The 13,349-nt window shown below is 36.5% G+C and overlaps 1 protein-coding gene across 1 annotated transcript in view; it reads right to left on the reverse strand.

The window, feature by feature from the left end:
* Nucleotides 1-13,349, reverse strand: part of LOC127440722 (zinc finger protein 721-like) — a 180,022-nt gene that overhangs the window by 78,887 nt on the left and 87,786 nt on the right. The gene's annotated exons all lie outside the window — the stretch shown is intronic.

Consider the following 13,349-nt stretch of genomic DNA (forward strand, 5'->3'; position numbering starts at 1 on the left):
TTGCCCCTATTTCGCCATTGCAAAGCCTTTCTATCAAACTAAATAGAGGAGTTAAATCACACCCCGTTATTTCACATTTGCACTCAGTATGGACAAAAGTGTCCAGAGTGTTTAATTCAGATATTTATCTAAATGTTGCCTCGAGCCTATGGCTAAACCCCAAACTATGCATTAATAAGTCCCCTTTTTGTTGGTTAGAGTGGATTACGAGGGGGGTTAATTCACTCGGCGATCTTTATGAGAGCGGTGTTAGTATTCTTAACTATTTGCTTTACTATTGTCTTGCAGAATGAAATGTGATTTTTAAAACCCCTGATTCTAACTTAAACTGACAACATTTTTTTTCCCTGTTTGTGTCACACTACAGTCGATGTGACCAAACTGAGTGCCAAGCAAAATAATAGTCAATATTGTGATATACGCAAAACCTGGTTGGCTCAACACTATTAAAATGACTACGCATGAGTGAGTGTCAGTTCCCACAAAAGAACAGATCATATATTGTCTGTGGTGAAAGACCTGAAATTGTTTTTTATTCTGATTTACTAGGCAACAGGTAATGTCATTTGATAATAGATGTGTGTTAGAAATACACCAGTTTAACATTTAATGTTAGCATATATTTGTCATGCTACTGGAAAGGACGAGATGAGAGAGTGTGTGGATCCATATGCAGAACTATTTATTATGGTACTCAGAAGATGAAGTAGAAACAATGATGAAAATAAAGCACTTGAGCAAAAGGGAAATCAAATGTAGCTATGTATGTAACATTCATAGACTAACATGCTTACAAACTATCATAAAAGTCTCAGAACACAGAAAGATAACAAAAAGGGTTCACACATTGACAATGATGATATATATATTTAAGAATGATTTTTGTTGTTTTCAGCCAGAGCAGCACTGAACATGTAATGTCAAAGAACACTCCTGTGCCGCTGAAAGGTACCCTCATTTCTGATGAGGAAGAACCCCCAACTGAAGCCTCCTACTAAAAAAAAAGCAAAAATTCTGCATGTAAACAACACACATGCAACAAAAATACATATACAATATAATATATGCGATTTGAAGACATTTATTAATGGAATAGACTGAATTTGAAACAATTTTAAAAGCTAAAAACCAATATGATGAAAAACTAATTAAAATATAATTTATAAAATGTATATTTTAAAATTGCATCTACAAAGTTTACCTAGGAGGTTAGAAGGTCCCTTTTAAATTTAAAGCATTAGCTGAGAGAGAATTTAATTTATATGAATGGATATTGTAACCAAAATACAACCATATGAATTGGAATTGAAAACTTGTGTATCTGAATCGAATCATGATATTGTGATGTACTGTGATATATAGAATCGTGACATGTGTATCAAAATAGGTACTGTATCGTGAGGTGGCTGGCGAGACCCATCCCTAGCTGACTATTTCTTTATTTGTATAATATACAGTCGAAGTCAGAAGTTTATATACACCTTAGCCAAATACATTTAAACTCAGTTTTTCACAATTCCTCACATTTAATCGTAGAAAACATTCCCTGCCTTAGGTCAGTTAGGATCGTTACTTTATTTTAAGAGTGTGAAATGTCAGAATTTATTTAATTATTTAAGCTTTTTTTATATCATCACATTCCCAGTGGGTCAGAAGTTTACATTTACTTTGTTAGTATTTGGTAGAATTGCCTTTAAATTGTTTAACTTGGGTCAAACGTTTTGGGTAGCCTTCCACAAGCCTTTTACAATAAGTTGCTGACATTTTGGCCCATTCCTTCGGACAGAAATGGTGTAACTTGAGTCAGGTTTGTAGGCCTCCTTGCTCGCACACGCTTTTTCAGTTCTGCCCACACATTTTCTATCGGATTGAGGTCAGGGCTTTGTGATGTCCACTCCAGTACCTTTACTTTGTTGTCCTTAAGCCATTTTGCCACAACATTTGAGGTATACTTGGGATCATTGTCCATTTGAAAGACCCATTTGCGACCGAGCTTTAACTTCCTGACTGATGTCTTGAGACATTGCTTCAATATATCCTCATAATTTTCCTTCCTCATGATGCCATCTATTTTGTGAAGTGCACCAGTCCCTCCTACAGCAAAGCATCCCCACAATATGATGCTGCCACCCCCATGCTTCACGGTTGGGATGGTGTTCTTCGGCTTGCAAGCCTCACCCTTTTTCCTCCAAACATAATGATGGTAATTATGACCAAACAGTTCAATTTTTGTTTCATTAGAATAGAGGACATTTCTCCAAAAAGTAAGATCTTTGTCTCCATGTGCACTTAAAAACTGTAGTCTGGCTTTTTATGGTGGTTTTGGAGCAGTGGATTCTTCCTTGCTGAGCAGCCTTTCTGGTTATGTTGATATAGGACTCGTTTTACTGTGGATATAGATACTTGTCTACCTGTTTCCTCCAGCATCTTCACAAGGTCCTTTGCTGTTGTGGTATTGATTTGCACTTTTCACACCAAACTATGTTCATCTCTAGGAGACAGAATGCATCTCCTTCCTGAGCGGTATGATGGCTGCTTGGTCCCATGGTGTTAATACTTGCATACTATTGTTTGTACAGAATAACGTGTTACCTTCAGGCATTTGGAAATTGCTCCCAAGGATGAACCAGACTTGTGGAGGTCCAGTTTTTTTTTCTGAGGTCTTGGCTGATTTCTTTTGATTTGCCCATGATGTCAAGCAAAGAGGCACTGCGTTTGAAGGTAGACCTTAAAATACATCCACAGGTACACCTCCAATTGACTCCAATTAGCCAATTAGCCTATCAGAAGCTACTTGGCTAATTGTCTAAAGGCTTGACATCATTTTCTGCTGCTTAAAGGCACAGTTAACTTCACCACTGGAATTGTAATAAAGTCAATTAAAAAGTAAACAATCTGTCTGTAAACAATTGTTGGAAAAATTACTCGTGTCGTGCACAAAGTAGATGTCCTAAACGACTTGCCAAAACTATAGTTTGCTAATATGAAATCTGTAGAGTGGTTAAAAAATGAGTTTTAATTACTTCAACCTAAGGGTACGTTTACACGACAACGATATACTAAAAACGGAAACGTTTTTCCTTTACATTTTTGAAAAGATTTGCGTACAGACGATAACGTTGTCAAAACGATCCCCGTTCACACGGATCTGCGAAAACGACTAAAAACGCTGTATTATGCATGCCAGGCCAGTAGTTGGCGATGTCACTTTGTAAAGAAACACTACGCGCCTGCGCACATAAGCATTCTTCCACAGAGCGGTGAATACAAACAATGAAGATAGCAAAAGCATTGAGCAATTTTGTCTGGATGGACGATGAGATTGCTTTATTACTACAGTTACTTTGCTGGAGAAGCATCAATAAACTCAAAATCTTGAGCAGCACAAACACAGTCCTGTAGTCCACCATTGTAGTTTTGAATGTCTCGCACGTTGTTTTGAAGTACTCGCACGCATGCCTGTAGACTGAACATGTAATACGCATGCGAATGACGTCATCGTTTTCAAAAACTTGCCCCAAAACACTGTTGTCGTGTAAACGAACAGTCAAAACGCATAAAAAGTTTTCAGTTTTTAGTTGAAAATGTTGTCGTGTAAATGACTCCTAAGTGTATGTAAACTTCTGACTTCTGACAAACAAAACAGCATTAAGCAGTTCACCAGGTTTGATGGGTCTCTTTATAAATCTCAAGAGCTGAGAAATAGTTCAATAAAATATATCAGTTTGATAGCAGTTATGTACCAGATTTAATGGCATAACATGACAGAAGTATAACAGAAATTAAACTAGCAAATATCACATAAACATGTACAGTACTTGAGTGTACTGTTATTTCATGTTAACCAGTGTACACTTTGAATGAATTTTTATGATTTCATATGTTTATTTAAGACCTGATGGAGGAGAGAGGAAGGCACACCTCAAATGTTATGCAAATATGAGGCTTTAATTGTGTTCTTTTTGTGGAAAGAGTTTTTCATGGCCGAACTGTTTAAAAGATCACCAGAATGTACATGCCAGTTAGGGATGGGTGAAACCACTTATTTTCTTTTCGATCCGATACCAAGTACTTTTAGGCCAATATCACCAATATCGATACAAATACCAATACCTCTATTAAATTGAATTTTTACGAATTCTTTGGATAAAATTAGTAACTTTATTATTACTTAAATGTTTTATATATTTATGGGCCTAAACAGAAAATTATTAGTCTGCTTTGTTTACCCTTTAAAAATTTGTTAGTATAAGCCACACATAAAACCTCCAAATTAACCATAGATATTATTATATGGTTACTACTTCTAAAACTAAGTTACCATATGGATACAACAGTAATGTTGTAGTAAAACCATGGCTAATTGTATCAAAACCTTGGTTACTGCCAAAAAGAAAAAAAAAATGGTTACTACAGTCGTGGTTACTATGGTTAATACAATATTACTACAGTAAATCCATGGTATGTTTTCATAAGGTTATCATTTATTAACGAGGATTAAAGATCATTATCAATGTTTAAACAACTCTGAATTTAAATAAACATGTAGAAATGGTCAAACAAGCCCATTATAATACATGTCTGGTTTGTCATTACTTGGTGTGAATAACTCCAGATGCTGTTTTTCTGTCATTATCTCAGAAAAGCACTGCTCCCTTTTTGAACGAGCGCTGTGACTGAAAGGGTGAGCGCTGTCTGACTGCTAGTGTATTTTAGCATTTCTGCGCGTCAGGATGAGCGGAAGAAAAAATAATCCGGTGCCATGCAACAATTCGTTCATATAATCCTCTTTTCCACTTCAAAGTTTATGAGATGCATTAATATTCATATAATCTAAATAATAATATCACTTGTTAAAAAACAACAACTTGAGAATTTATATTTTTTGTGAGGATCGAAATTCTATATACCACATCAGTATCGGAAGTATCAATCCCTAATGCCAGTGTAAAACCTTGTGTGTGCTAAAGAGTGTGGTAAAGCCTTTACTAGAGCCGAAGAACTGAAAGTACATCAGAGAATACATACTTGAGAAAACCCTTACAAGTGTTCAAATTGTGGAAGGAGATTCACCTATTCCTGAACCCTGAGGACACATCAGAGTGTTCTTTTTGGACAGTGGTTTAAAGTAACAAAGTACAAATACTTTGTTACTGTACTTAAGTACCTTCTTTCAAAATGTGTACTTTACTTGAGCATTTACATTTATTGCTACTTTTACTTTGCTGCACTTTTTAGACACTTAAATACTTTTTATTCCGCATGAGAACCGCTTGTTACTAATTACCCTGATTTTATTTTACAATACATCAACACCTGTACTGTAGCCACCTAATTAGTCATAATCGAAATGGAAGAATCTACAGCAACATCTCAAGCTGATCATGTCCATCCATGGCCTTATTTGGAGATGTTTCAATTCATTGTACCTAAACGGGATTCACACAGGATGAAATGTCTACTGTGTGTGCTGGATCCACATGAAATATTGGCGTGGAAAAAGTATCCATCAAATTTAAAGAAGCACATTGAGGTAAGCCAATTCATATTAACTAACTAAATAACGTTAGCTTGTTACCTGGCAATTTTCTTGCTTTGCAGTAAAGGATATTTTCATCTGGGCCTAGTGTACGATATCATATGTCTTTTTGCAAATTTCGGTACCTGACCCAGACGACAATGTGCCACATTGTATTAAAGTTTTGCTGTGCTAGCATAGAGCATTTTTTCCAGTTTAATGTAATATCTGTTATAAATCCATGTAAATATCACGTATTTTTGCTCAACAAATGGCGCGCTTTACTAGCAGTAGTCTGTGGAGTTTGGGGTTCACGGGCTCATGGAGTTTGCATCTGACTGTCGAGGCACATTTATGACAGGCTTTAGAGAACAAGCTCTGAACTAAAATTAGCCTAAACACACTTCCAAACACACAGTTAAGATGCAATTTATCTTAGCTGTGTACAGACCTGAGGGTCCAAATGTATTGACGGCCAAAGAATACAAGGAGGACTCTTCTAAGATGCTGTGGAATAGTGACAGAATTTTTTTTTTAACTGTTCAACAATACAAAAAACATAATTCAAAATATTATATACATATCTAGATGTTTTTTTAAACTTTTGCAGATCCAACTAATCAAGTTTCTTCTAACAGAACGCGTAAAGGACGATCACTCAAATCATCTGCGCAAGGTGTAGGCTAAATAATACTTTCATTTAATCATATCATTTATTATAGTTAAATGATGATGACTCAAATCTTGTGAGCACTGTATAAATACTATTATTTAATCCTAGTTTTTTAAACAATGTGAATTAATGTGACTACTGTTATAGCTACTTTTGAGAAACGATGCATGAAATAGATTATTTCAGGGAAGGCATAGGGGCTAGGGACCAGGACTTTTTGTACATTTTCCTCTTTTCTGTTAGGATAGATTTGAAGATGGGATTCATTTGTCATTCCACATTGGTAAACAATAATATAAACCATTTTCACCTAACTGTGGAACTTCCTATAAGATGTCTAGCTAGTTTAATGTTGATTGTCAATCTGAAATTTAATAGTCAATTGTTAACGTAAAGGAAAGTTCACCCAAAAACGAAAATTCTGTCAGCATTTAATTGCATTTACATTTTATGCCAAACCTGTATGACTTTTTCTTCTAGGGAACACACACACACACACACAAAATAAAAAATAAAAATGTTAGGCAGAATGTTACTTTCATTGTATGGAAAAAAGACGCAATGAAAGTGAATGGTGGCTGAGGCTAAAATTCTGCGTAACATCTGTTGACTATCTCTTTAATAGCAACTAGCTATCAGATGAAGTTAATTAAGTGATGCTAGCTAGTAAACTAAGGGTTTTAAAGCGCATGTAACTATTTTTTCTTTTGGCAGAGAAAGCACGCTCATTGTCTGCAAAGATATCTTGAATTGACTGCTGGCACGCAAAAAAGGAAATCAAATAAATCAGAGAGTTTGTTGAAGCAACTGAAATTAAATAGAATGAAGTGTCACAAGCAACAATTGACAGAGCTGTGGTGAAATATGTAGTTGAAGGTCTCCATCCATTTAGTATCGTGGAGCAAACAGCATTCAAAGACCTCATCCAGGATCTCCAGCCAAATTCTGCCATTATATCAAGGCCCACACTACGGTCAAGGATAGCGGAGGCTGCCCAACAAATGAGGAAAAACTTGATGAGGCAATGGGTAAAATAGAGTACACTGCTACAACTACAGACTGTTGGCCATGTAGGAGGCACAGCTTTATTGGTGTCACAGCCCATTGGATTGGCCCAGAAACTTTGAACCGGTGCTCTGCTGCCCTTGCTTGTCGACAGTTAAGGGGCCACACACATTTGCTGTTCTTGCAGGAGCGCTTAATGATATTCACTCAGAGTTTAATATCAGAGATAAAAAACAGAGAGCCACCACAGACAATGAGCCAAACTTTTTAAAAGCCTTCAGGGTGTACGGTGATGTGAACAACAACATCGAGGGAGATGAGACTGAAGCGCTTGCAGAAATTCCTGAAGACGAATGCCAGTATGATGAGGAAGAGGAAAGTAAAGATACTGAGTTTGTTGATGTTTCTTCTTTGCTGGACCATCACTGTGCATGCCACCCTCTCAATTTGGTGTCTACTGTTGACATATTGAAAGCAAACACATCATATTCATATAAGAAGTGGCACAGGTCAACTTTTGCAAAGTGTCATGCACTCTGGAATAAGAGAAGGCGATCCACTACTGCCATGGAGAGAGTTATTGGCATATGCAGAATCCAGTTTATTCGCCCCAATGCCGCACGGTGGAATTCTTTATTCATGGCTGTGGAAAGGATAATTTGCATTATCAAAGAGAAAGAAATGGTGGCCATCAGGACAGTGTGCTCTGTGTTGAAGGTTCCAATGTAAGTATTGTTTATGGCCATTTAAGGCTGTTTGGTAACATGTTGATTACATTATTGTTTATCATACCAATTTTATCCTCTCTGTCTTGTTGACATCTTTGGAACAAATTAAATAGTTTAATCAGTGGTGCCAGTGCAGGTATAGGAACTAAATGGTAGAAGAGCACTAAGTGTGCTCTATTGCAACTTAAATTGGCAAAGAACTGACCACTTACAGTAGGCAGGATAATTAATTTAAAATTATGGTGCAGCTGTCTCAACAAGCAGTTCTACAGAAAACACATGGAAAAATACAATGAAGAATGTGTTAAGAGTCTAAGTACAGCACAGAAACCTGAATACAGACTTTTTCATAGACTTAACACAAAAACAGCTGAATTTAAAGTACTGCTCATAGCTTTACTTGCTGCTTGGTGCCTCAAACGAAACTCTAAATATCATTTTTTTTTTTTTTCAATTTGGAATGCCCAATTCCCACAACATAGCAGGTCCTTGTGGTGTCACGGTTACTCACCTCAATCCAGGTGGCGGGGGACAAGTCTCAGTTGCCTCCACTTCTGAGACCGCCAATCCGTGCATTTTATCATGTGGCTCGCTGTGCATGACACCACGGAGACTCACAGCATTCGAGGCTCATGCTACCTTCCACGATCCACGCACAACTTACCACGTGCCCCATTGAGAGTGAGAACCCCTAATCGCAACCAAAAGGAGGTTACCCCATGTGACTCTACCCTCCCTAGGGACCGGACCAATTTGGTTGCTTAGAAGACCAGGCTGGAGTCACTCAGCACACCCTGGATTCGAACTCATGACTCCAGGGGTGGTAGTCAGCGTCAATACTTGCTGAGCTACCCAAGACAAAATTGGTAAAAAAATTTCACTTTTTACTAATCCTGATAATGCTTCGTGTTTCTTTTTACAAAAAGATATTGTTGTTCTTAATTTGGTGGGACATAGAAAACTGTGTAGAATAACTCACTGATATGTAATCCACAGGTCTAGACTACATTAAACTGCATATAGCACAACCTTCACAGCAGAGTGCTAACTCTACTTCTTTAGATGAAGAGGACTCCAAGAAGGCTGCAGACAACTGGATGGTTACTTCAACAAAGACTTGCTGAAGTCATTCCCAGCAGTTTGTGAGTTGTCTCTCAAACTGAACACAACCTTACCTGCTTCAGCTGCATGTGAAAGGCTTTTCAGCATGGCTGGCCTCATTTTCAGGCCAAAGAGAGCAAGAGTAGTCTCTGGTAACTGCCAAAACCAGCTTCTACTCCGGATGAATAGACCTTTCTTTAACTGGCCTGCTTGATCTACAAAGCAAAAGCCACTGCCTCTGTAGTTCAAATTATAGATCTTGTTTTTCATTGTGTAGTTCCTCTATTTAGTTAACACTTTACAGTAAGGTTCTATTTGTAAAACTTAGTAAATTAATTAGGTATCATGAACTAAATATTTGTACAATATTTATTAATCTTGGTTAATTTATAGAAAGACAATTGTTTATTGTCGTTTTGTTCATAATGCATTAACTAATGTTACCATACATGGCTTCAAATTTTAAAAATGCATTGGTATATGTTATAATTAACCAAGATTAATATTTTCTGTAAAAGTATTGTTCAAGTTAACTAATGTAGTTAACCGAAGTGCGTGTATGTGTTCTATGGCACTTTTTGCTTTTTAAATAATTGGTTTTACTTATGAGGTTTATGGTTTATGCTATTTTTCTTATGTTTGTTTGACAGGAACTGTTGCCTCCTATTGCAACCAAGTTATCAACCATGTTAATGTTCAGTTGAATGAACAATAGGTAAAGCTAAAGTCCTGAATAAAAGTGCCTATCCTTGTACACTTGTGACTCGGCATTACTTATTGTACTGCACTGTCACTTATTGTATCCTGTTAGAGACTCTGTTACATGTGTATGTGTTTTTAAAGTGACAGTATAGATTGGTTGTTTTTATAAGATATATTTGGCATTCGATCTATGAATTTGGAGTATTTACTTTTTGATACTTAAGTACTTTTCAAACTAGGTACCTATTACTTTTCCTAAATAGTATTTTAATGGATGACTTTTACTTAAGTAATATATTGGTGTGGTATCTGTACTTTTACTCAAGTATGGAAATTGAGTACTTTTTCTACCACTGATTCTGGAGAGAAGCCGTACTACTGCACTTCATGTAGGAAGCGTTTTATGCAATCAAGTGGTCTACTGAGACATAAAAAAACCTATTGTCCAAATATGTCATTAAGTTTACATGTGAAGTTATAATCACCATACAGCAGGTTTTTTACAGTCTACATCTGTCTGTCCAAGTATTCATGGCATAATGTGTAATCGAACATTTGAAGGAAGGACGTCAAATGCACGGGGTTAAAAACTTCACGTCTTGCGTCACCTCTTTCTTTCGGAGCATGCGCACAATGCGGAGGCTAATTGTGGTCTGATTAGTGTGTATACATGTGGGTCACAGGTTTTACATGACATCTTAAGACAAATCAATGTTTTAGTCTGACTAAAATCTAACTTTTGCAGTGCAAGTCAGCATACTGAACAAAATAAAAAGCAAAGATAATTTCCTCCCAAATTAAAGGTCTCTACAGTGCAATACCAATAGGGCTGAATGAGCTGCTGTTCTGTGTAAGGGGTTGTAGGAGGTTTTAACTTGTTCAATAAGACACAATTATTGGAAATCATTCAAAGTACTCAGGTAAGTTATTACTCTGTAATGTTATGATAGGAAGTAACAGTAGTATTAAATGATGTACCTGTGCTCGCAAGGAAGCAAAAGAACAATGTTCAAGTTTAAGGTAAAATGACTGTAAATTAATAAACCTAAATATAAAGATAGTGGGAGAGAGAGTGATAGTATGGTGCAGTATAGGATAAATGTACAGTATGTAAATGCACCTCATGTGAGGCAATTGTCTTGGGTTGCTAATAAAACAATATTGATCAAACCGATAAAAGATTGTAGGTTTTGTTCTCATATATTTTATTTATTTGCTATGAATTGTGCTCCTGTACACATGGTATTTGTAGAACTGCAGGAATTAAGTTTGCTTATTTGGACTGGAAGAATGAAAGGATTATAATCTGAAATTTGTTCATTTGAAACTGTTAAAACATTTAAACAGTTGATTTTTTCGGTTTTGAATTTTTTTTTTAGAGGTGGAATTAGCTATAAAAATTCAGATTATAGAATTGCAGCTTCAGATTTTCAGATGAATAAGAAATTCAGAACTCCGAATACAAACCTCTCACATTAAGATCATAAACAAACTAGGCCAAATGTCAAGCAGAGCTGTGTTTTCTACTTGTGATGCGCTGTCCACTGGGTGGCATGAAGCCTGATTCCACATCTTCCACATTCCAGTATGGGAATATCCCTAACTGACTACAACTGGAAAAGTACAACCAAATGGTAACACTGACTACATTTACATGGACACCAGAAAATGGCTTATTGCGAGAAAACAGCGTTCCAGTTTACATGCACTGCGTACTCTTCACTCCTGTATACATGCGGCTCTATTATAATTTTACTGCCCAAAAACGATTCAACTTTTATTATTGTAATTGTTATATTGCACACTTCTGCATATTGTTTTCATGTTTAATAAAGTATATTTCATCCCCATCATTACTGAATCCTTTTTGTGTTTTTAGATTACAGTTTTATTGTTTGCAGTTTACTATTGTAGTATTATAGTTCACTTGCATCGTCCACTGAGGCTGATTGTAATATAAAAATAAAGTGTCTTCAATTGAACTCATCTCATCCATATCACGAGTTTCACCTCTTAAATTGATATGTGTAGTGCAATACAAGTTGATAAAAACACTTAAATATTCATATTAAATTATGTTCATATGTTCATATTAAGTGTTCATCATCCTCAAAGCAAGTAATATCTGTTATAAATGTTCAATTGAATAACATAATATCAACATGAAAAGAGCACTTCATGACTCCAGCTGTGCAGATGAATCGGTCAGTTATCACAGGCAATGTCCAGGTAACCTCAAACCAAGAGATGAATTCGTACAGAAGAGCAGAGCCGAAACACAACTCGTAAAATATTCCTCCGCAAATTACTTGCAATTATAGTTTTCAACCACAGAAGTCGCTAGAAAGCCCAAAGTTCTGTAGTGCAGTTTTAAATAGGTGCCACTGACATATCTTAGCAGATGCCATGCGTCATTCATGTGTTGCAGTTTAGAGATCAATGAGAGGTTCTCATAAATAAGTAGCAGGGTTTAAAACAACTGACATGTTGAGTGAGATGAGTGAGTGCTGAAAAGTTAGCTGTGTCCGAAAACGTCCCCTATCCACTATAGTGCATTTTTATTAGGGGCTAAGCACCTATTTTATCTGTTAGTTTTCTCATTATTTTTTGTCATCCCCAATGGGTGTCTATGGTAGCCCTATGAAGCGTTTATAGGAAAGTTATAATATTTGGCACACTGATAGGGGTGGGCATGGATAGTCCCCAGACAAAATTTGGGGTCTCTAGGTCAAATTATACAGCACCACTACCAGTTAACAACAAAAAAAAAAAGTTTTCTTTAGCACATATCTTTTGAACCGTTTGTCCTAAAAACAAAATTCTGCATCTGATTACTCTCCGCCTGACAATTCAAATGGACCCCTTAAATTAAAACTCTGCCCATTACAGTGGCCTCCATCTTCGATTATGACGGTGAAACAGGATTATCTTGGCAGCACTTTGTTCTATCAAAATATGAGGACTAGAATAACGATCTGAGGGTACATGCAAAGTTTGGTGACAGCATCACCTATGGGTTAAAAAATTTGAAAATGTCTATTTTTGCCCATAACTTTTCAGCCTTTTGTCCTAAAATCATGAGCTTGGTGTCTGTGGGGATTCCAACTATACCAATTCTCCCCATATCTGCCATTCTGCCTCGCCACCATTTAAAAATTCTTAAAAAGTTATATATTCAACATTTTCTTAATCCCAAACCTTCAAATCTTTGTCATTCTAACATGTTGCTTTTTATTACATTTGAAATAAGCCATGTTTATTCACAATGGTAAAGTTTAATCAGCAACATTTATTAGTTTTCAGGGGTTAATGTTTAATTCGTTGTTTTCTGTACAGAATTTTCTCTACTGAAGTGACCTGTTCGGCTCCGGGTGTATTCCTTGTCTTCCGATTGCTTAAAGTAAAGAACAGACCCAAACGTAAGTTTTTATTCCATGTTCACGGTCCCCTGGCATCTGCCGTAATATATCCCGCTCTCAACTGGTTCTTCTAACATTCAAAGATTACCGCTTCAAGAAGCAATACGAGTCAAGGGTTTGATGTCAGCGACCTCAAATGCCATTGGCTATTGCGTGTCTCGTGACTGATTATGATGAGCTCAAGTTCGGGGGTATCTTTTGAA

Source organism: Myxocyprinus asiaticus, chromosome 5 (assembly GCF_019703515.2).
Source record: "Myxocyprinus asiaticus isolate MX2 ecotype Aquarium Trade chromosome 5, UBuf_Myxa_2, whole genome shotgun sequence".
NCBI classification, from domain to species: domain Eukaryota; kingdom Metazoa; phylum Chordata; class Actinopteri; order Cypriniformes; family Catostomidae; genus Myxocyprinus; species Myxocyprinus asiaticus.